At 41.0% G+C, this 21,141-nt stretch overlaps 1 protein-coding gene across 3 annotated transcripts in view; it reads left to right on the top strand.

The window, feature by feature from the left end:
• Window positions 1-1,543: 1,543 nt before the first annotated feature.
• The window catches only part of atxn1a (ataxin 1a), a 338,523-nt gene continuing 318,925 nt past the window's right edge, over window positions 1,544-21,141 (top strand). For 2 of the 3 annotated variants that reach the window (XM_080204441.1, XM_080204413.1), the window contains exon 1: window positions 1,544-1,789. The gene's annotated coding sequence lies outside the window, so the exon portion shown is untranslated. Of the gene's footprint in view, window positions 1,790-7,408; window positions 7,458-21,141 lie in introns of those variants that run through there. The other variant, XM_080204420.1, reaches the window with a different exon arrangement.

The following is a 21,141-nucleotide window of genomic DNA, read 5'->3' as shown; positions in this document are numbered from 1 at the left end:
AAAGATGTGTTTTTAAATGCTGTAACAAATGGTTACATGGGAACTATTACAGTTGTGCCTAGTTCAACGTTCCCCAACTTATTAAAAATACTATGCATCACTGTATATGAACCTTGTTTAAATTGGCAACATCCCTAATTATACAATGAATAGGCATTTATTTTTCCAGTTGTCTTCGTTTTTCATATGCAATCATCAGGATTATTCTTTAGTACTGTTCAAAGCCTGTGACTTTGGTATATACAGACTTACAAAAAAAACTCCAGAAATTGAAATGTTACATTGAAAATTATTATAGCATAACTGGAACATTGAGCATAAGATAGAGGCAGCAACCGTATCTGGCGAATTATATTGAAATACTGTCATTTGTGGAAAACAATAAGGATTAATTTCATCCATTTACAAAGTAAAATGTTGGAAGAGGACCCACTTACATTTCCTCTTGGGAAATAGCAGTACTAAGTGCACTTGGTGTTGTAAAGGACAAACACACTGCAGCAGCCCCAGTGTGTGAAGCTTGTACTGCATTGGAACATGACATCATCCCTGACCAATGGGGAGTGACTGAAAGAGGTTCCAGCTGTTTATGTTATTCTCAGGAAAGAGGGAGCACAACCCTTCTGCTAGGCGGGATATTCCAGCAGCTTGTTCCTGTTTAAAGGAATATTCCGAAGTCGCTTCAGTAGCCATCTTCCTTTTAAAGGAACATTCCAAACAGCGGAGCCTGGCACAGACACGGCGCGTTTAAAAAGCAAGGATCACATCGGGGAAATGTCTAATGCTGACACTGGAAAAAGGAAATGGAGGAGGTGGGGTCTCCTAGTCTAGGATGGGGAAGAGAAATCTTCGAGACGTTGATAAGGGGGGGGGGGTCACTTTGAAGTATTGAATGGGTTAGAATTGAAAATGACGTCGGTGTCATTGGTTGGTGTACAGGGAATGGCATAGGGAGACATTACACACTGTAAAATGAAGCATTTGTAACTTGAACATTGAACAAAATCCACGCACATCCGTACCTAAAAATACTTTACTGCAGTGTTAATGTAAGCCTACTTGTGACACTAATAAATAAACTAAAAAAAAATGACAAGTGGTCCAAACCTGGAAAAAATATTTAGAACACAATATGACCACGGCAAGTGTTAATATTAAACTTGCAAGCGTATTATTTGTATTCAATCCGGCAACTTCTTCCATTTCAGCGCTAACCGGTTCTGGTAATGGATGGGTTAAATAAGTTAGCAGCTTTACAATCTGCACTATCGTAACAAACACATTCAACTGTACTACCCGATGCAACTTCTACTCAACTGCCTTTTAAAAGTCTCCTTGGTTGTACTGTGCACGTGACTTTTACAAATTTAGCTTTAATTTCGAAATCTATGGCACCCAGCGCTGAGTGGATATATACTATGTCCAAGCATAACATGCTCCAATGTGGTGAACCGTACTCTGTTTCGAAAGGTTCATTTACATATTTTATTCTCTTCTAATCCTGCCCTCTCTCTAGCAATGTGTTCGCATTAATCTCTGGATCTGCTGGCAACCCGCCAGTATGTGTGTTGTCTTGAATCCTTTGCATATAGTAGAATCCTTAAGCTATCAGCAGACGCAGCCAACTGCTCCATATTTGGTTTATGTTACACACGCAGTTACAGAGTGAGAGGGAGCGCCAGAGGAGAGAGGCAGAGAGAGCTGTCTGCAAGACAGACATTACTACATTAACTACCGGCTCGGCTTCACCGAGGAGCACCTTCTAAAGACTCGCTACCTTTTTGTGTCTGTAAGTCCTTTTTAAAATATGTGTATCTTCAGATCCTCCAGCTACCTACAGCGTTGGCCATTTACTGTCATTTCCTTGTGTATGTGGGTTGTTGTGAAATGGCTAGGCTCCCTCCTGTAGTACAAACACTGCCTTGCTCAGACATTTGATTGAGAAAACTGTGTGTGTATTTGTGTGTGAATACAAAGTACTGCCCTGACTATATACTGCGAGGATTTTTCTCCCAGCTTGTTTACCTGGGGAAGGGGTAGCCGTTGTTGCCAGGGATGAGTGTGTTGGGGGGGGGGGGGGGAGGTGATGCTGTCTGAGTTGGAGGGGGTGATAGGGTGAGGGGCGCAACTGAGTGTGTAGGGCAGAACTCCGGGGAAACGGGAGCTCGTCAGTGAGCTGACAGCTTGTTTAATCGGGTCATCCAGGAGACAGGCTCGCCAGAGCGTTGCGTAATCGGGATAGATAGGGCTGGTCTGCAGAAGGCAACATTTTTATCTTGTTTACAACACTGCCGGTACATTGTAGTACGGGAGCTCTGCGGTCAGAGTAGCTACAGCAGACAGTGACACCACGCAAGACTCCTTTATTGTTACTATCTCGCTGTGACTCATCTGCAAATCTTTGATTCCTGCATCTGCATTTTTTTTGTACACCATTATGCTGGGTGTTGGTTTTAATGTGCAATTCTTAAAATGGATCCTTGAACGCCAGGTCAAGATATAAGACCGTGGAACTTAATAAATCTCAGCACATTTGTCTAGAGGCGGATTGACTGTCAACAGAAATTTCCCACGGACAAATCAGGATTTGGTGACCAAAACGATCACATTTTTGAGAGGGAGAGAGCAACAAAGGCTGGCAGAATCAGGCTTGCCCACTCACACTGTTTGACACCTTGACCCCTCCTTCCCGTCACTTCAATGTAGAAATTCAAGGCAGTAGTGCAGTAAACAGATACTAAAAATGTGGACATTATTCACTGGTGAGTCAGTTACTCTCTCTGAGGCTGAGCTGCTGGGTAAAAAAGATCATGAATGAGAGTGGGAATACTATAATTATTTCCAAGCCATTGCATCAATGCTGACAATGAGCAGTGTTTTTTTTAATATATTAAATTAGCTGCGTGTTAACATGTTCGCTGCACTGAATAATGAAAGTCTCAGAAATGATTTCCATGTGTGAAGTTCCTGGCTAAGCACTGCACATAGATAGATGTTGGTGTCGGATTTCACTGCACTAGCCCTGGACCTGATCAATCATGTAATTAGATCAGGTTGCCCTGGTAACAGACGTTATTTATCTGCTCATTGAGGTGTGTATCTTGTGAAAGAGCTGGTGGCCTTCGGCGTACTGTAAGTGTGGGCTGGTCAAATCTTCTTATCAATCATTTTCACTAGGTTGAATCCAGTTTTTTTAAGTGAAAAATAACTGTATTTCCCCCAATTATTTCAAGGTATACTGCCTTGTACTGTGACCTGGATGGACAGTATGGATGCTTTATCTTTACAATTGTGTGTGTGTTATACAATCATAAGAAAATCATCATAAATAATATATACTAGCTCATGTCTAAGCTAGGCTTTGCGATGTCAAGGTGCTATTGTGAGCAGTTCTTTAAGATGCACCACCCATAGGGTAAATCTGGATAATTGTAAGTGCTTACAAACTGTTGGGGTCAAGCAAAGGGCAATTGTAACTAAGTTTTAGGTTCTGGATCAGTGACTGGCTTTCATTCTCTTTATTTTGTATCCAGTAGCATAGTGTGACGTAGTGTCTGGAATGTGATGCTGTACACTGGATGGAAGATGTTTAGATTTTGTATGTGTACACACATAGTAGTTATGCACGGTTGAATAAAAAACTTGGGTGTCTACAAATTTGCATTTTGTGTCTGTAAAGTTAATAGGATGTATATTATTTATTGTGCTGGGAACATATAAAGGTGAGCTCATATCTATTAAATGATGGAGCCGCATGTAAGGGAATGTGGCAACCACCTCGTAATATTCTGTTTTCTTGCATTACTGATATATTTAAAGAGTATGTTTTTATGCATGATAATATCCATATTGAGTCTCCATGGAGGTATTTAAATGAATCTAGCAGCTACATTTGGTTGTGAGAAACCTTGCCGACCAGCAGTACACATTGAAAAATGGCTGTGATTTGGTGTCCACCTGGAAGTAGGTGAGACTTGTGCTGCTGACACATGCTTGAAAGATTAACCCATATGTGTACTTGGGGAATTATAAAGGAGCAGGTACCCACTTAAAAGGGAATAAGTCTCAATATTCCTTTTCTATGAGTGAGGGAACGCTCGGCATTTTTGGGAACACATTGCTAATGAGATGGGGGTGCCTTTAATGAGCTGAACAGCAGCTGACCAGGTTCCCACATACAGGAACACCAGAAGAAGCTGCTGGTGCTTTGGTGCTCCTTCCCCTCCCAGCCCCAATGTGTCTGCCAGCAACCAAAAGGCCATAAAGATGGTGGCCAAACCCAATGATTGGATTATTAATCCCCAGCTCTGGTGGGCAGGCTCTAACTAAGGGGTGAGCCTGGAAGTGGGGAATAACATTCTGCCCACACAAGTGGCCTGAACTCAAAGCTGGGCAGATGGCGTGCACTTTGGGTGAACTCCATTTGACTTGTGCCCAGGTCGAACAGTGGGAGGAATTTCAGGCCTTCAGTTTTCCTCTCACCGTTGATTTGGACAAAAATGAAATGTGTGAAAGATCATTTGAAAACTGCTTTCAACTCTTATTACCATTATAGTTGTGCTAAGTCTTGCTCAGGCCTTGAAACTTTGAGGAAACAAAAGTAGCACTGGTTAAAAGCCTTGTTAAAGGCCGAGTTTAAGAAAAAGAGAAGTCAGTGAAGAGTGACTGCTAATTTTTGATTTAGAACAGGGATTCACAATAAAGAGTACATCCTGAGTTTTAAAAACATCTGAAGCTGGCATTTTCATTTGTATTACCATGGAAATGTCACTTTCTTAGACTATAATGTAACTCAGATAGAATGGTGCCAATACTTACAGAAACTAATACACACATTAAAGGGTTAATTATTTTGAACCATTCTTTCTCTTTAACTACACAATTGCCTCTCCCACATTTTTCTGTCCAAGGCTGTTTAATATCTTTCCCAAGCCTTTGATTCTGAGACCAGCATGGTCAAAATCACCAATGGCATAAATGTGGCTCTTTGACCTTTCACTTTCATTTCCACCTTCAATCTGATTAGCCATTTCATTCTTTCACTCTGTCTCATGTCTGTTTAACATTGGTTGTTCTTTCAGTCCTTTGGAATTCTCTGAGAATCTCCTAGTCCTTCAGCCCCTCCCAATGTAGAAAACCCCTTCTATCTGATTGGACTTTCACTATTATTGCACCTTATTAGTAGATTGCAGTGGGACTTGTTAACTTACTAATTGTATGAGCAACCCTCACCACTGCATCTCCCTCAGCTAAGGAACACGTCAGGTAAACCATTCATGGATGAGAGATGAACAACTTCACAGCTCAAAATGCAAAAAAAATGTGAAATGGAACACATACACATAAACAGCATTCTGCAGCCTTAAAATACCTTGAAGTTTGGCAATAAGGAGACTTGCGTGGTGTCACTGTCTGCTCCAGCTACTCTAACCACACAGCTCCTGTACTACAATTACACCTTGTCCAACCCCATAAACCCAGTCTGTGTTGAGCACTCTTTCCAGCCTTATCTTGTGTTATGGAACATTTCCTGATGCAAAGAGTGTTTCAGAAGTGGAAGCTTATGCTGGGTGATGTTGCCATTTCTCACTCCTGCAATTGGAGTGTTGAAACTAAGGACAAAGATTCAGAAGTGTCAGCACAACACTGATTGAAATGGACACTGCAGAATGGTGCCGCAGCTATTGCCAGCTATCTCATAATGCAGTGGGAGCGAGTGGCCCAGGACAGTGGAGGGCATATTAGGAGACGCTACTTGTCATTCAGATTGTGTGTGTGTGTGTGTGTGTGTGTGTGTGTGTGTTTGCAGAGGACTGGCTGTATAGTTGACTTTGAGAAAATGATGTTTTCTTTAAAGAATGCCAGATTTCAAGGTATTTAAGGTTACAGAGTGCTGTTTATGTGTATGTGCTCCAATCTCACATTTTTTTTGCATTTTGAGCTGTGACGTTGTTCATCTCTCATCCATGAATGGTCTACCTGATGTGTTCCTTAGCTGAGGGAGGTGCAATGGTGAAGGTTGCTCATACAACTAGTAAGTTTTAGGAGATGTACAAGTCCCATTAATAGTCTACTAATAATTCAAAATTACTTTTGCAACAAAAATTAAATCATCTGATAACTTGAACACAGCAATGTAAATAACCAACATTTTAAAGAAAGCAACTTTGAATGAAGAAGAGCAACCTGTTATATCTGCAGCATCCTGCAATGTATCTGCATTTATGCCAGAAATACCCTTTGTTTGCATAACTGTGAAACAAATGCTTTTGGATACTACACCTGAAGCTACTTCCTTAGAGCTATGTGATTGCAGAGGACTGGTGTCTACATGGGTATGAAATGGCTGCCTATGCTCTCCAAGCGTATCATTACTGAAAAGCACAGCAATGTCCCTGATTCTCTTGAGTGTTGAACTTTTTGGATCTTATTATCCTGTATGTCACTGTGCACACTCCAAAGACCAGATTGGCTAACCTGTTTATACCAACTTCCACAGGGGAGCAGCATATGAAGCAAATAAAAGACTTGCAGTTATGTAGCACTTCATTACACCTCTCAGAATTACTTCATGCTATTAACTATGAAATTCTATTATTATGACCAAGTAGACAAATGTGGCAGCCATTTTGTGTATAATAAAATAGCAGTGAAATGAATGAACAGTTAATCTATTTTTTAAGATGTTGGTTACTCATATTTTCATTCCAATTCCCTGTCCTATCTCCATATCACTTTAAATGCTTAACCTCTGAGTAAGTATTTACAGTTTATTTGAATATGAACTGATTCAATGTCCGTGGGCCTTTGGGACAATGCATTCCACATTCTTACAACCCTTTGTTGTGGTTAAGATTTTCCTTCTAGATTAATTTTTAAATGGCTCAGCACACATTTAAAAATAATGCTTCCCTTCTCTGACTTATCTGTTGAAGGGAAAAATCATTCCTTACATACCCCTGTTAGTTCGTTTCATTATTTTACATACCTCAATGAAATCATTCCTTGATTTTGCCATTCTTAGGGAATGTGTCTAGCTTTGTCCATTCTCTCAGCTTATTCCCTTCATTCCAGATCTTTGGGAAATTATGACTGGAATAGCTCCAAGTCCCATTTAGCCTTCTTAAGGATAGGCATTCAAAAACCAGGCTAGAAATTAGTTGAGGTGCATAACTGATGATGTGTTTCAGTGTGTGCCAGATTCAGGAGACCTGAAGCTCAGAATGAATTAGACTTTGAACCTCGTTGTAATATTATTGGTTCCCTGCAGCCGTCTGTTCTATCTTTTTAGGCAGTTTGTTGGTTGCCCAGCGACCCTGTGTGTGCCAGCTGTCCTGTTGGCAGTGACCTGAACAAGGTCCTGGGAGGGAGGCAGTCCTGAGCAATGGCTGGTAGTTGCCCGCAGTAGTGATGTTGAGCAGGGAGGAGTGTCCATGCTCTCTTGGGTCCACAGAAACGTAAGTAAAATAAGCTTTTCGACTTATTTTTTGGCGGGGGGGGGGTGGTCTTGAACCACCTAAACATTGGTGGTCTTTTAAGAGCACTCAGGCTGATGTAAAACTGAAAAATCTAGCCTGAGCTTGCATGATGCATGGCTTTTGACTAATACCAACAAAAGGTCTAAGGGTGAAGTCCTGATTTGCATTTCCAGGGTCTCAATGCATAGGTGCCATCGGTGGGCGAGCTGCCTTTATCAATATAGGGAATCTTGTACCCCAGGCACAGATAGCCTGGATAATGGTACAGAACTGGGTCTCAATGAGACATGATATTGAACAATTTCCTCCCCCCACGGTTTACCAAGTATTTACGTTCAAGGAGATTATGGGAAGTTGTGGGTGCACAGTCCATGCTTTTCAGAATAATCGTGTTTCCTGCAAGTGTAGAATTAGTCCCAATAGTCAAAGGCTTGACCAGCATTCTGTATAACTGCAGTTCCTTTCTTTAAATTCTAAATACTTTGATGATGAATCCATTATCTCATTAGTATTTTTCAATTGCCATTTATATGGACAGCTATAGATTTTAATGACTTACGGACTTTTAAAACTCATCTATCTTCCTGGTGTTTCCTAACATATTTCAATCAACCTTTCCTTGTCCTATGGCAACCTTTGTCCTGGAAACAGTACAGCAAGGAAAATTTGTGATTTTGTTAAAAAGCCTGTGAAATCTGTAATTTTTGAAAAAAATGTTTGAAAAAGACTTTTAAAAGTTTGCATCAGTTGTGAAGGGATCAATTGTAATTTTTTTGGGTTATAAGAAATACTGTGATGTGGTGACCCTTGACCTGGAAGCAGAACCAACAGGATGGGTGGTCAGAGGCTTTGTGGTTGGGAGACATAAAGGGTAACTGTAGGCAAAGGAAAGCTATAAGCAGAGGAGCTGGAGGATGATGGTGATGAGAGCACAGATGCAGACACAAATAGAAAGAGGAGTACATCACATTCTTTGAAGGAGATGAAGCAAATCCCTTTCAGGAAGAGGTAAACTTTTCTATTTGGCAGAAAAAGCGACATGACTCTTAGAGGCACTGTGTGAGCTGGCTAAAAAGTTCTAAATCCTGAAAGACTGTGTGAATATGGAAGTGTTTTCCCAGCATTGGCCAAATCATGAATGGGGATGTTACTGATTGATTAGTTAAAGAGAAACGCTGAAAAGCTATACCATCAGGGCTATTGTGACTCACAGGAGAGAGGAATCATAGAAATGTGCCATTTTGGTAATTATACCCTTGAAACTCAAAGGTGGCAGCTATATTTGGATGTTGGACAGGACTCTTGACCGATCCTGTGTGAATAGAGAACAACATTTTATGGAACTGTGTAATTACATAATGGCCCAATTTCTTGGGAAATGCTGAGAATGGTTGTGTATGGTGTACCTTTTGTATCAACTATCTCATGAAATGTACTTTTTTGTTTGAAGCATAAATTGTTAATATATTTTTTGTGTTGGTTCTGATTTTCTGTTAAAGCAAAAGCTACACGTTATGGAACTATGTTGGTAATTGGAGGTCATTCAGTAAACTTGGCTATTTTTGGTTTGAGGTTTCCTTATGGGGATGATAACAGTCTAAAGTGTATTGACTCTCATTTGTTACACATAATTGCATCTGCTTTAATGTAATGTCCTTATTTCTTTAAAAATGTTTCACTTTGTCTTCTGTGTCCTGAACAATTTTCTACCAGTGTCACCAATTTGCCACCAAATACATTCTCAATTTTAGCTGACAATTATATTCTAAATATCCAAGTTTTTGACATTCATTGATCATCCTCTATTTACCATCTCAGTGAATCTGTCTAAGAGTTCTATTAGTTAGTTAGGCACGACCTATCTTTCACTACATTGCACTGATTTCTCTAATTAGCTTACACTTTCCTAAGCATTCACTTTCTTTGTCCTAATGATTTTCTAGCCATTTTTCCATCAATACCATTAACTTTATTGGTCTGTAGTATTTATCTTCAGTGTATGAATTGAGATATATTGAAGGAATTTAGTATTTGCATTATGTGCATGGTAAAGTTATTTATAACGAGTTAGAGGACCTAATAAAGGGATCTGTGTTGGGTAGGATCTTCTGCTCCCATTGACTGCACCTCATTCCACTAGAAAACCTGGAGCAGGGCTGTGCCATTGGCAGGACCATAAGATCCTGTCGATGTGTACAGCCAGGAAATTCCGGCCATTGACTTTCCTTGGAAAGGACAAGAATAGCAGGTGCATGAGAACAATACCACTTTTAAGTAACACACTGCCCTGACTTGGGGATATTCCTTCACCGTTGCTGGGTCAAAATTCTGGAACTTCCTATTTATTGCACTGTGGGAAGTAGATTGCAGCAGTGCAACAAAAAAGCTCATGGGCAACTAAGATTGAGAATAAATGGTGGCTCTGCTGGCAACGTTCACAAGTTAAGAATGAAGAGTGGTATATTATTTCTGCTTGTTGCAGACATGTTTTGGGAGATTAGCTTCTGGCATTGACCTCCACTGCAACCACTTCCTACTGGTGGCAGAGGTCCTATCTAGAAGGGCTTTTTGCCTGACGAATTGGAGGGGGGAGGGAGAGAATGGAGTGGAATTCCTCCTGTTCCACAACTTGGACCAGGGTTCCAAATTAAACAGCATTGGAGAATCTGGTTTGGGTACTATAAGGAGGCCTTGCAGCAATTCCTCTCCTCACAACTATCTACAGACAGAACGTGTTTCCTCTTTGAGAGGTGCTGACTACTCTTAAGTGGCGTAGGCACACAACTTCTGCAAACTCTTCTCCGCTCCACCCCCAAGTGAGTACATATGCAGAGTACAATACCGTCTGCACATCTGAGTCATTAGTGTGCTGGCAGCAGCAACTTAACATGGTTCAGAGGCCTGCAATGTGCCCCCCACCCCTAATGGCCTTTTTTCAACTGTGATCATATTGCCAGACCATGGAATTTCTGGGTAGCTAGCTATTGCTGCTTGAATCTTTAAGTGAAAATTTAAGTCATAAATAGATCAAAGCCTAATCCAGTATCTAACATTATCCTAATTGGACTTGTTCTGTTGGAGGGTGAAGTTAATATGTACAACCAGGGAAGTCGAGGTTATGAGATGTGTGTATGAATTAGGCTTCTTGTAAAATGAATGTGACATCATTAAGTTGAGACTTTGCCAGTGCAATCTGCATAAGAAAGTTGACTGAGGGTGGAGCACTTCTTAAAGGGAAATCAGGCAGAACTGCTTGCATGTCTGAACTTGCTCAATATTGTGTTTGACTGATCCAAAATAATCTGTTTAACAAAAGAAAATGGGAGAAGTCATGGCTTGTTTTACATTATAGCTCATATGTCTTTTGCATTGTCAGCTTTAATTTTTGTGCAATGAAAATCTGCTGGGTGTATCTGGTTGACTGCTCCATGAATTTGATGCTGACTTAGATTTGTTTGGATTTGTCTCCTGTGTACCTTGCTACCATCCTCTGATAGTTTGCTGCAATGCAAAATCCTGAGATTATAATTGGAATTAAGGAAACAAATTGGCTCTCTGTGCCAATGCTAACTCTTTGAAAAGGCTATCCAATTAGTCCTACTCTTTCCTCATAACTTTGCAAACTGTTCCCCTTCCCAGTGTTTATCCAATTCCCTTTTGAAAGCTATTATTGAATCTGTTTCCACTACTCCTTTTAGGCAGTGCTTCCCAGATAACAACATCTCACTGCGTTTAAAAACAAAATTCTCTTCATCTTGCACCTGGTTCTTTTGCCAATCATCTTCTGGTTGCTGGTCTTCCTGCCAATAAAATAGCTTCTGTTAATTTTGAGAGGTTTTGATAAGAATAAACAATTTGGAAAACATAATAGTCACTTCCTAGTGTACAGTCCATGACCAATGTGCATTGGGAATTTGGGCTGAGCAGAAATTTCCAGGCATTGAAATGCTACAGATGTTGCTGTTCTTTTGAAACTGAATTTTGTATATGTGCTCCTGGTGGGTAAAGTTCCATGTTAGGTATGAGAATTAGTAAAATTACCCCCATTAAATGTCACTGGGGATTTGGTATACCATCCGTATCCATATGATTGCCAGGTCAGTTCCACAGTACCACAGCTTTTCCATGTCAAATTTAGCTAATTATTGATTGTAATAACTACATATCGAACGTTATCATCACTTCTTGTTATTGGATTATTGTTCTCACTGACTGACTGGAAATGGTGAAACGATAAAGTATAGAAATGGTGTAATTATAAAAGGTGAATAATTTTGGATGATGTGTACATTGAATGGTATTTATTCAGCTGCCAGTTGTACATCACTAGAAAGTAAAATTAGGAAAGCTATACCTTGACCAGTTTCCAACTGTCTGCTGACCATACATTCTGCTGCTCCATATTTGGTGGACTTGATTTGTTTGGTTACAGCAGACACAAGTATTATCAAATAATTCAAAGCAATTACTAAGTGTGTGAGAGCAGCAAAGAGTTATCTCTCCCAACTGCTGAAATTGAGAGTAGGTGGAACAGATGGTGCCCCATATTCCCATGCACAGCTCTTGATCCTCTGATGTATTCCATATTTAAGTCCTCCTGAATCCACCATTTGATGACCATTCTTTTACCCGACGTATTTTCATTCCCGGACATCTCTCTGATCCCCTGCCCACTTCCCATTTGGAAAAGTTTTTCTCAATTTGCATCCAATAATTCCACTAATCTGTTCTTCCCCTTCACTTTGTTCATTTTTTATTCCTACACGTTGTAACAGCACTGTCATGTCTTTACACCATTACGAACTCTATAAACATTTGTTTGTGTGTGTTGAGCTCTAAAACACTCACTGACACTTGTCTGTTGCTGATTTATGGGCAACAAAGTGACATTTCAACAAGAAGCCTGTATATGGTGGGAAAATGAAGTATAACCTAGAAATTAAAGTGCATTATCATAGAGTCCTGGCTTAATAACATACAGTGGCATAAATAAGGAACAAGTCTTATTAGTTTACTAGGCTGATACCGGAGTTGAGGGGATTGAGCTATGAGGAGAGGCTGAATAAACTAGGCTTGTACTCGTTAGAGTTTAGAAGAATGAGGGGAGATCTCATTGAGACGTATAAGATGATGAATGGGATGGATAGGATAGAGATGGAGAGACTCTTCCCGCTCAAAAAAGACAGTAGGACTAGGGGGCACAGCCTCAAGATAAAGGGGAGGCGGTTTAGAACGGAGTTGAGGAGGAACTTCTTCACTCAAAGGGTGGTGAATCTCTGGAATTCTCTGCCCGTTGAAGTGGTGGAGGCTGCCTCGCTAAATATTTTTAAGAAGCGGGTTGATGGGTTCTTGATAAGAGAGGGGATTAAGGGTTATGGGGAGAGGGCGGGAAAGTGGAACTGAGCCACAACAGATCAGCCACGATCTTATTGAATGGCGGGGCAGGCTCGAAGGGCTAGATGGCCTACTCCTGCTCCTATTTCTTATGTTCTTATGTTCTTATGAAAAGGTGGGATATTGTTTCAGGTCAGCACAATTGATAAATTTATCTAATATTTATTACCAACAGTGATCACCTCTGCATATTGGGAAATTGCATGCTGCTCAAGAATTGATCATTTAGTGAAACAGTGGACAGAGTCCTTACAATACCATTACTGATGGTTGATACTCTGTTGAGAACACTTATAGAATCCACCCATATATTCTGAGAGCTCTGACGAAGGGTCATCTAGACTCAATGTTGGCTCCATTCTGTCTCCACAGATGCTGTCAGACCTGCTGAGATTTTCCAGCATTTCTATTTTTGTTTCAGATTCCAGCATCTGCAGTATTTTGCCTTTATCAAGTTATTCTGATGTCAGTTGCTATTTCCCATAGATGTATCAGTGTATTTTGTTCACTGCATCATTATTGTCGGCCTTAAAGATGAAGACTGTTCAGGTACTTCAAGGCACATTCTCCAATTCGTCATCTGTGGCAAGGTACCTTCCCTGTGACCCACACAAATTTTGGATCTGCACTGATATTGGTAGGGCACTTTATCTTGGGCAAGGACTCTCAACGCTCGCCCTTTTCATTCTATGTTAGAGGGTTGATTTTATTCTTTTTATTGGCAGTTGTGTTGCTTCTGTAGACACAAGAAATTTTACATTTTATAAATTGTGATAATGTTGTCAGTACCAAATTTTTGTCCAGTTGTTTCAAAGGGATAAGTTAATATCTGGTTATTGGGCACAAACTGTGCCTTAAGTACCTATGCTTTTCCACTGCTACAGCTTGTTTTTATTGACTGTGTTCCTAAGATTTCACTTCACACCTAACTGGGTCCAACAGACTTTGGAAAGGGTGTTAGAAAACAGCAAAGAGTATGGACCTTTCAGGGTGTTCAATAGTTGAGCAATCAAAGTGATGAAAGCTCAATTTATTTCCATTGGCGAAAAAAAAGGATGAACAGCATGGAGGGAATTGATAAGGTGTATGTCAATTGGGAAAAGGTGAGAAATAGTCCATTAACATTTAGGAGGTGCAGGCTTGTTAGAAGAATTTGAAAAGGTACTAAACGGATTCCATATCAAATGGAGTAGATATTTCTGTTAGTATCCTTTTTGATGAAAGTGATCAATGCAGGTCCAATATATGGCATAAGGAGTGGATAAACCCGGTAACTTGAATGCCTTTACTCTGTTCCATCTTTACATTGTTTATGTTCATTCACCAGAAATCATTTCTTTTATCTCTTACATGAAGTTAAATTTAAGGGTGAAATTTGATCCACACATTTGACTGAACAATGATACTTTTTGTATACATATGAGAAACAGAAAATGCTGGAAAATCTCAGCAGGTCTGACAACATCTGTGGCAGAAAGAAAAACAAGTCAATGGCTGGAATTTTGCTATCTTGCCCGCCATGGAAATTGTAGCAGGCAACATATGGACCATGGAAAAAGTCCATTGACCTCAAGTGGAATTTCCCAGATTTGGGGCGAGATCGGCCAGAATATCCAGCCCAGTGTTTAAAATCTGGATGACTCCTTATCAGAGTAGCATACTTTGTTCAAATACAACGCAGTAACTGAAGACAAAAGAAGGGATCATTGATTAATCAAAACTGTATCTGTCCAATGTTTTTCAACAGATCAGTTGCGAATGATAGCTCTACGAATCTGGTTCATGCCTTTTTATCACAACATTGCATGCAGCAGAGTTCCAGAAAAATGTGCACAGTGCATTTCACAAGAGCGGCTTGGGCTCGGTGGATATTGTACATCAAAATAGAGTTGAAGCAGGTGTCAGCCATCGAATTCTGGCTTCTCGGGGTTCAAATCTCAATCTTATAGAATCTCTACAGTGCGGAAGGAGGCCATTCGGCCCATTGAGTCTGCACCAATCACAATCCCACCCAGACCCTATTCCCACATGTTCATCCTGCTAATCCCTTGACACTAGGGTCAATTTGGCATGGCCAATCTACCTGTCCTGAATATCGTTGGACTGAGAGGGGAAACCGGAGCACCTGGAGGAAACTCACGCAGACAGGGGGAGGACGTGCAAACTTCACACACAGTGACCCGAGGCTGGAATTGAATCTGGCTCCCTGATGTTGTGAGGCAGCAGAGCTAACCGCTGTGCCGCGTGCCACCTCTCGTGGCTTGAGTGCGTAAATCTCAGTTCATGGTCACTGTAGTTTTGGAAAGAGTACTTGCACTGTCAGAGGTGCCTTATTGTGGACAAAATGTGAATCCCCCAATGTCTGTTTCCTCCCTCCCTCCCTCATAGCACTAAACTGAAGAAAGGCAAGTTTTTCCAGAAGTCCTAACCAATATTTATCCCTGAAACAAGTTATTTGGACATTAGCTCATTACAGTTTGTGGCAGTATTGCTGCCATGTTCCCAACATTATAATGGTTATCCTTTTAAAATTACTTTCATTAGCTTCAAACTGCTTTTGAGCTGCACAGTAAAAAAACATTACATGTTAATGTCATAAGTAGGCTCACACTAACACTGCAATGAAGTTACTGTGAAAATCCCCTAGTCGCCACACTCGGTGCCTGTTGGGTACACAGAGAGAATTTAGCATGGCCAATGCACCTAACCAGCACGTCTTTCGGACTGTGGAGGAAACCAGAGCATACTGCAGACTCCGCTCAGACAGACGCCCAAGCTGGGAATCGAATCTGGGTCTCTGGCGCTGTGAGGCAGAAGTGCACATCTTCTCTTTGTTTCCTTGACTAAGCTTGCTCTTGGTTGAAGTGTTTTGAAATGATACATATTGATAAATGCATCATAGCTTAGCACTGTTGAAAATTTTTAAAAAGGCAACTTTAAAAATTAATTTACATCTGCCCTTAAGATCTTGAAAGGGGCTGAGTGCTCTGATGATATTCTCACTTGCCCTCTGCTATTCGCACCTATGGCACCTTCCCTGAAGAGGGGGATATATTCTGATTATTCCCACTGTTACCCCATGCTGCTCTCCCTTGGGCCTTGCACTGACTGTGACTGCTCCAGGCTGGTGAGTTCACTGTGGACTTCCACCAGTACTGGTCACACTGATGTATGTGAGATGATGTGGGTATGCCGGCGTTGGACTGGCGTAAACACAGTAAAAAGTCTGACAACACCAGGTTTTAGTCCAACCTATTTATTTGATAATATTCTCACTAGCTTTCGAGGGGACAGCCCTGACGAAGAGGCTGTCCCCTCGAAAGCTAGTGAGAATATTATCAAATAAATAGGTTGGACTAAAACCTGGTGTTGTCAGACTTTTTACTGTATGTGAGATGCCCAGAGGTGACTGATTTCTGTTCATTTTCCCACTGGAGGCATTTGACTTCTGCGTAGTCCCCTCCCCACAACAATGCAGCTGATATGAGGAACACATTTACTGACTGAGAGGAACAAACTGTGTCCCATTATTTTTAAGGTTTGCTCTCACTGTCTTGAGTTTTATCACCACTGCCAGAAGTGAAGTTCTTATCTTTACTTGTACCACTGTGGTTTCAGTGAGATATTCAGTGCAATACATAATTTTTAAATGGACTTCCTATAAAATTATGAATGTGAATAGAAAAGATAGAAGCAGGAAGGTTGCTTCCACTGGTGGGTGAAACTAGAACTAGGGGGCATAGCCTCAAAATAAGGGGGAGCAGATTTAGGACTGAACTGAGGAGGAACTTCTTCACGCAACAGGTTGTGAATGTGTGGTATTCCCTGCCCAGTGAAGCAGTTGAGGCGACCTCATCGAATGCTTTTAAGACAAAGATGGATGTTTGAACAGTAAAGGAATTAACGATTATGGTGAGCAGGCAGGTAAGTGGAGTTCAGACATTTCTTCAGAACTGGAGAGGTAGCGATGTGGTGAGTTTTATGCTGTTGAGAAAATGATGAGGGGAAGGGGTCAAGGGAAGGTCAGGGTTTGAGGGGGAGAGAGATTAAGTATCAAAGATGTCATGGAATGAAAAGCAAAGGGAGTGGTAATGGTTCCAGTTTGAGAAATAATTCGTCGGTCCAGAGTGGGTGTTAATAGCAGAATAAAGGTTGGCTCTGGCTGAAAGCAAGAACAAAATACGTGACTGAATTTTCTTTTCCCTCCACCTCAAATAACAAAATGGAGGACAGTGTCCATGGTCTATAGTCATTGAAGTCAATGAGTCCAGAAGTCTGTAATGTATCTAATTGGAAGGTACAGTTCTGTTCCATTAGCTTGATTGCTCTTCACGTTGTAACAGGCCGACGATAGAAATTTGAACATGAGAGCTATATGGTGAATTGAAATGACGAGCAGGGTCCTGCTTGTGGATTGTGCAAAAATGTTCTGCAAAGCAGTCTCCTGGTCTTTAGTTTGATCTCCCCAATGTAGAAGAGACTGCATCATAAGTGAGAGTACAGTGGACTGAATAAGTACAAGTAACTCACTGCTTCACCTGAGAGGAATGTTTGGGACCTTTTTAGAGAGTGCGGAAAGAGGAGGTAAAGAGGCAGGTGCTGGCAGTGATAGAGGAGTGAACCATGATATCGCAGAGGGAATGGTCTCTACAAATGCTGACAGGGAAGGTAAGAGAAGATCTCTTTGGTGGTATTATATTGAAGGTGGGGCAAATAGCAGAGGATGATCCTATGAATGTGGAGGCTGTGGATGTGGCAAGTGAGAATAATAAAAATCCTGTCATGGTTCTAGGAAGGAATGAGGGCAAAAGTGCAGGAAATAAGTCAGACATGGTTGAGGACCCAGTCTACCACAGTGGAGGAAAAGAAGTTATAATTAACAGTGCTGCAAGCAGCCACACCTACCTGTCACTGCCCGCACCACTTAGAACTAATTTCCATTCAGTGTTTGCATGCCTAGGGTGTTGGTTGTAGCAGAAGGTTGTAAAATCTGTACCACAGTGATCAGGTTAGGAACATAGAAATTAAGTAGGCAAATTCAGCACTGAGCCTACTTTTTGAATTCATTCCAGAGTGATTGGTGAAAGTCATTACAACCATTAGAGTTTTTCAGTAAAATAGGCCTAGCCCAAATCACTTACGGCAAGTCCAATTTCCCTACTGTCCATCCTTTGGCAATGTATTCACCACAGGATTTCTACAGCAGATGATCTACCTTTGCTGTTGCCACTATTAAAGTCACTGCTCTTTCTTAATCTGGCCATTCCACTGGTGTGTCAATCATCTCCCCTCCCATTCAGTGAAAGGGCTAAGACTGGAAAGTTTATGGCAGGCAGCTGGTTTGACCACTGCCAGATCTGGTTACACGATTGGATCCTATTCTCACTTCCCAAAATTGCTCCTATTTCAGGATGATCCAAGAAAGCAAAGATAATCCCTGGCTTCTTTTCTCTCAGCAAGCTGTAGCTTGAAACCCATTCCACTCCACTTCCTCTTCTAACAAAATGTGCTGAGAGCTCATGGACAGCAGTGAAATAAATAATCTGTTGACTGTTTAATCAATTTTGGTCAGGGAGAATTTCTTGCTCATTTTCAAATTCGTGCCATGGGATCTTCTACATTAGCTGAAAGGACCGATGGGGCCTTGGTTTAGTATCTGATAGGAAACATGGCAGTGCAGCACTTCATTGTATTGAATTGGACTGTCAGCCTGGCTTTTGTACTCAGTTCTCTGGAATGAGATTTGAATCTTGGCACCTGATCCTCTGGATCTTCATGCTGGTGGGATCTCCCAGTCCCATCAACTGCACACCTCTACCACTTGTTTCCTGGCAGCGTGGGGTGGAATCATTGGGAAAACCAGGAGATTCTGCCACTGCCCAACAGCAAGCTGCATTCTGCGACTGAGAAAAATGTCACGGGGATGGCAGAGAATCCTAGTGCATGTCTTTCTGACTCAGAGGTGACAATGGAAACTGGCCTTCATTGATTCTCCAATTCGAAATTTACTAGTTGTTCGTTTCTTTCCTTTAGGCAAATTTTCTTGTCAGTGAAAAAAGGTTGAATTTTTTTCATTTCTGTTGCTATGAACACCCAAACTTTAAATTGCATGTAATTTGTAGGATTAATGGAAAGGATGACGCCAGCTCAATGATTCCTTTTTTAATCGCACTGCAGGTGTCTATGGAACAGTGATGGCAATGCTAGAAATTAAATTACAGAGGGCTGCTGCAGGAATGATGTTTCACACAGTGAAGAGTATAAAATTAGATAAGTTTTCCATAGAAACATGAAAATGACTCTCCCAGTACACTTGAAGCCCCACTGTTCCTCAGCTTTTATTTATTGAAGAGGGAGTATAGACGTGAATAAAATTGTATGCCAAATAGAATAAATTCAATGTGCATAAATTGATTTAAAAATTTAAAATGTGTGGGCAGTGTTTTATAAGGAGAATTAAACTTTTCTGCAGGCATTGTGATTCGTGCATGTTTGCCGAGCATCTCATTAGAGCAATTGCAATATGCATTAAAGGAGAGGATTACCATTCTTCTCAGCTCCTGTTCTCACTAGATAGGCTTTTTGCCTCTTCAGAATTCCAGTCCCGAATGGACAGATGAAAGCTTGGCTGCATGAATCCATGGGTTTGGTACTTGTGGCTTAGTTCCTACATCTTAGGTTTTTAGACCAAAAATTCTACTCTAAGTTTGGCATATCCGTTACAACTCTGACCAACTTTTACAGATGCACCATAGAAAGCATCTTTTCTGGTTGTATCACAGCTTGGTATGGCTCCTGCTCTGTCGAAGACTGGAAGAAACTACAAAAGGTCGAGAACAAAGCCCATTCCATCACACAAACCAGCCTCCCATCCATTGATTCTGCCTGCACTTCCCGCTGCATTGGAAAAGCACCGAGCATAATCAAGGACCTCACGCACCCCAGACATTCTCTTTTCTACCTTCTTCCATCAGGAAAAAGATACAAATGTCTGTGGTTCACGTACTGACTGACTCGAGAACAACTTTTTCCCTACTGCCATCAGACTTTCGAATGGACCTATCTTATACTAAACTGATCTTTCTCTCCAGCCTGGCTATGCCTGTAACACCAAATCCTCTCCTTCTCTATGAATGGTATGCTTTGCCTGTATAGCACGCAAGAAACAATACTTTTCACTATATATTGATACATATGCAGTATTATACATATACGTAAACATATTCACTGTATATTAATATATAATAGGTTGAGAGAGCTTGGTCTTTTCTCCTTGGAGACACAAAGAATGAGGGGTGACCTGATAGAGGTGTATAAAATGTTGAGAGGTATTGATCGAGTGGATTCTCAGGTTTTTTCCCAGGGCTGAAATGGCTGCCACAAGAGGACACAGGTGTAGGGTGCTGGGGAGTAGGTACAGAGGAGATGTCAGGGGTAAGTTTTTCACTCAGAGGGTGGTGGGTGCATGGAATCGGCTGCTGTTGGTGGTGGAGGCAAATTTGATGGGGTCTTTTAAGAGACTTCTGGATGAGTACATGGGATTTAATAGGATTGAGGGTTGTAGGTAGAGATATGATCGGCGCAACTTATGGGCCGAAGGACCTGTTTGTGCTGTAGTTTTTCTATGTTCTGTGTCCATATGGTAAGAATAAATCAGATCAAAAAGGATTCAGTCTTAGACTGACACACTCTTACCAAGTGATGTTAAGGGTGATTGGTTTAGGGAATCAAAATATAGGGAGCGTTTTTCAGTTGGGGCGAAGTCGAGTGGAGTTATACCTTTGCCCCAGAACCTTAATCATGTGATAGCCGACCCAGAATACTTGAGGGTGACATAGGCAAAGAATGGAGTCATTATCGACATAAATTACATGAATTCTAAAAGGAAGAAAAATGTAATGCCAAACAGATGTTTGGAGTTTGCGGTGATAGACTTATAAATTGTTGTTGCCATTAGAATGTTGGTGTTATTTGTGGGTCACAAGACCTCATGTCAGGAGTATGGAGCAATGCATGATTCTCACTTATATAGTAATTCGCACGTCCAAATTAGTGTTTAGAGGATGTGGCATGCTATTGTGCTGAAGATGTGCATTGAACTCATTAAACTAATTATTGTGGCCATAGTAAAAGTGCACCACAGTGTAAGTGTAGTAAATGCCACTTGCTGTTTAATGTTTGCAGTTTGACACACACAAGTAATTATTCATTCCACGCTCATCTTCATATTATTTCATACGTAACTAGTCTAGAGCAGTTTTTACTTGAT

The sequence above is a fragment of the Carcharhinus amblyrhynchos genome, chromosome 2, assembly GCF_965287045.1.
Source record: "Carcharhinus amblyrhynchos chromosome 2, sCarAmb.v2.hapA, whole genome shotgun sequence".
NCBI lineage: Eukaryota > Metazoa > Chordata > Chondrichthyes > Carcharhiniformes > Carcharhinidae > Carcharhinus > Carcharhinus amblyrhynchos.
This window is presented reverse-complemented; position numbering and strand designations above follow the sequence as displayed.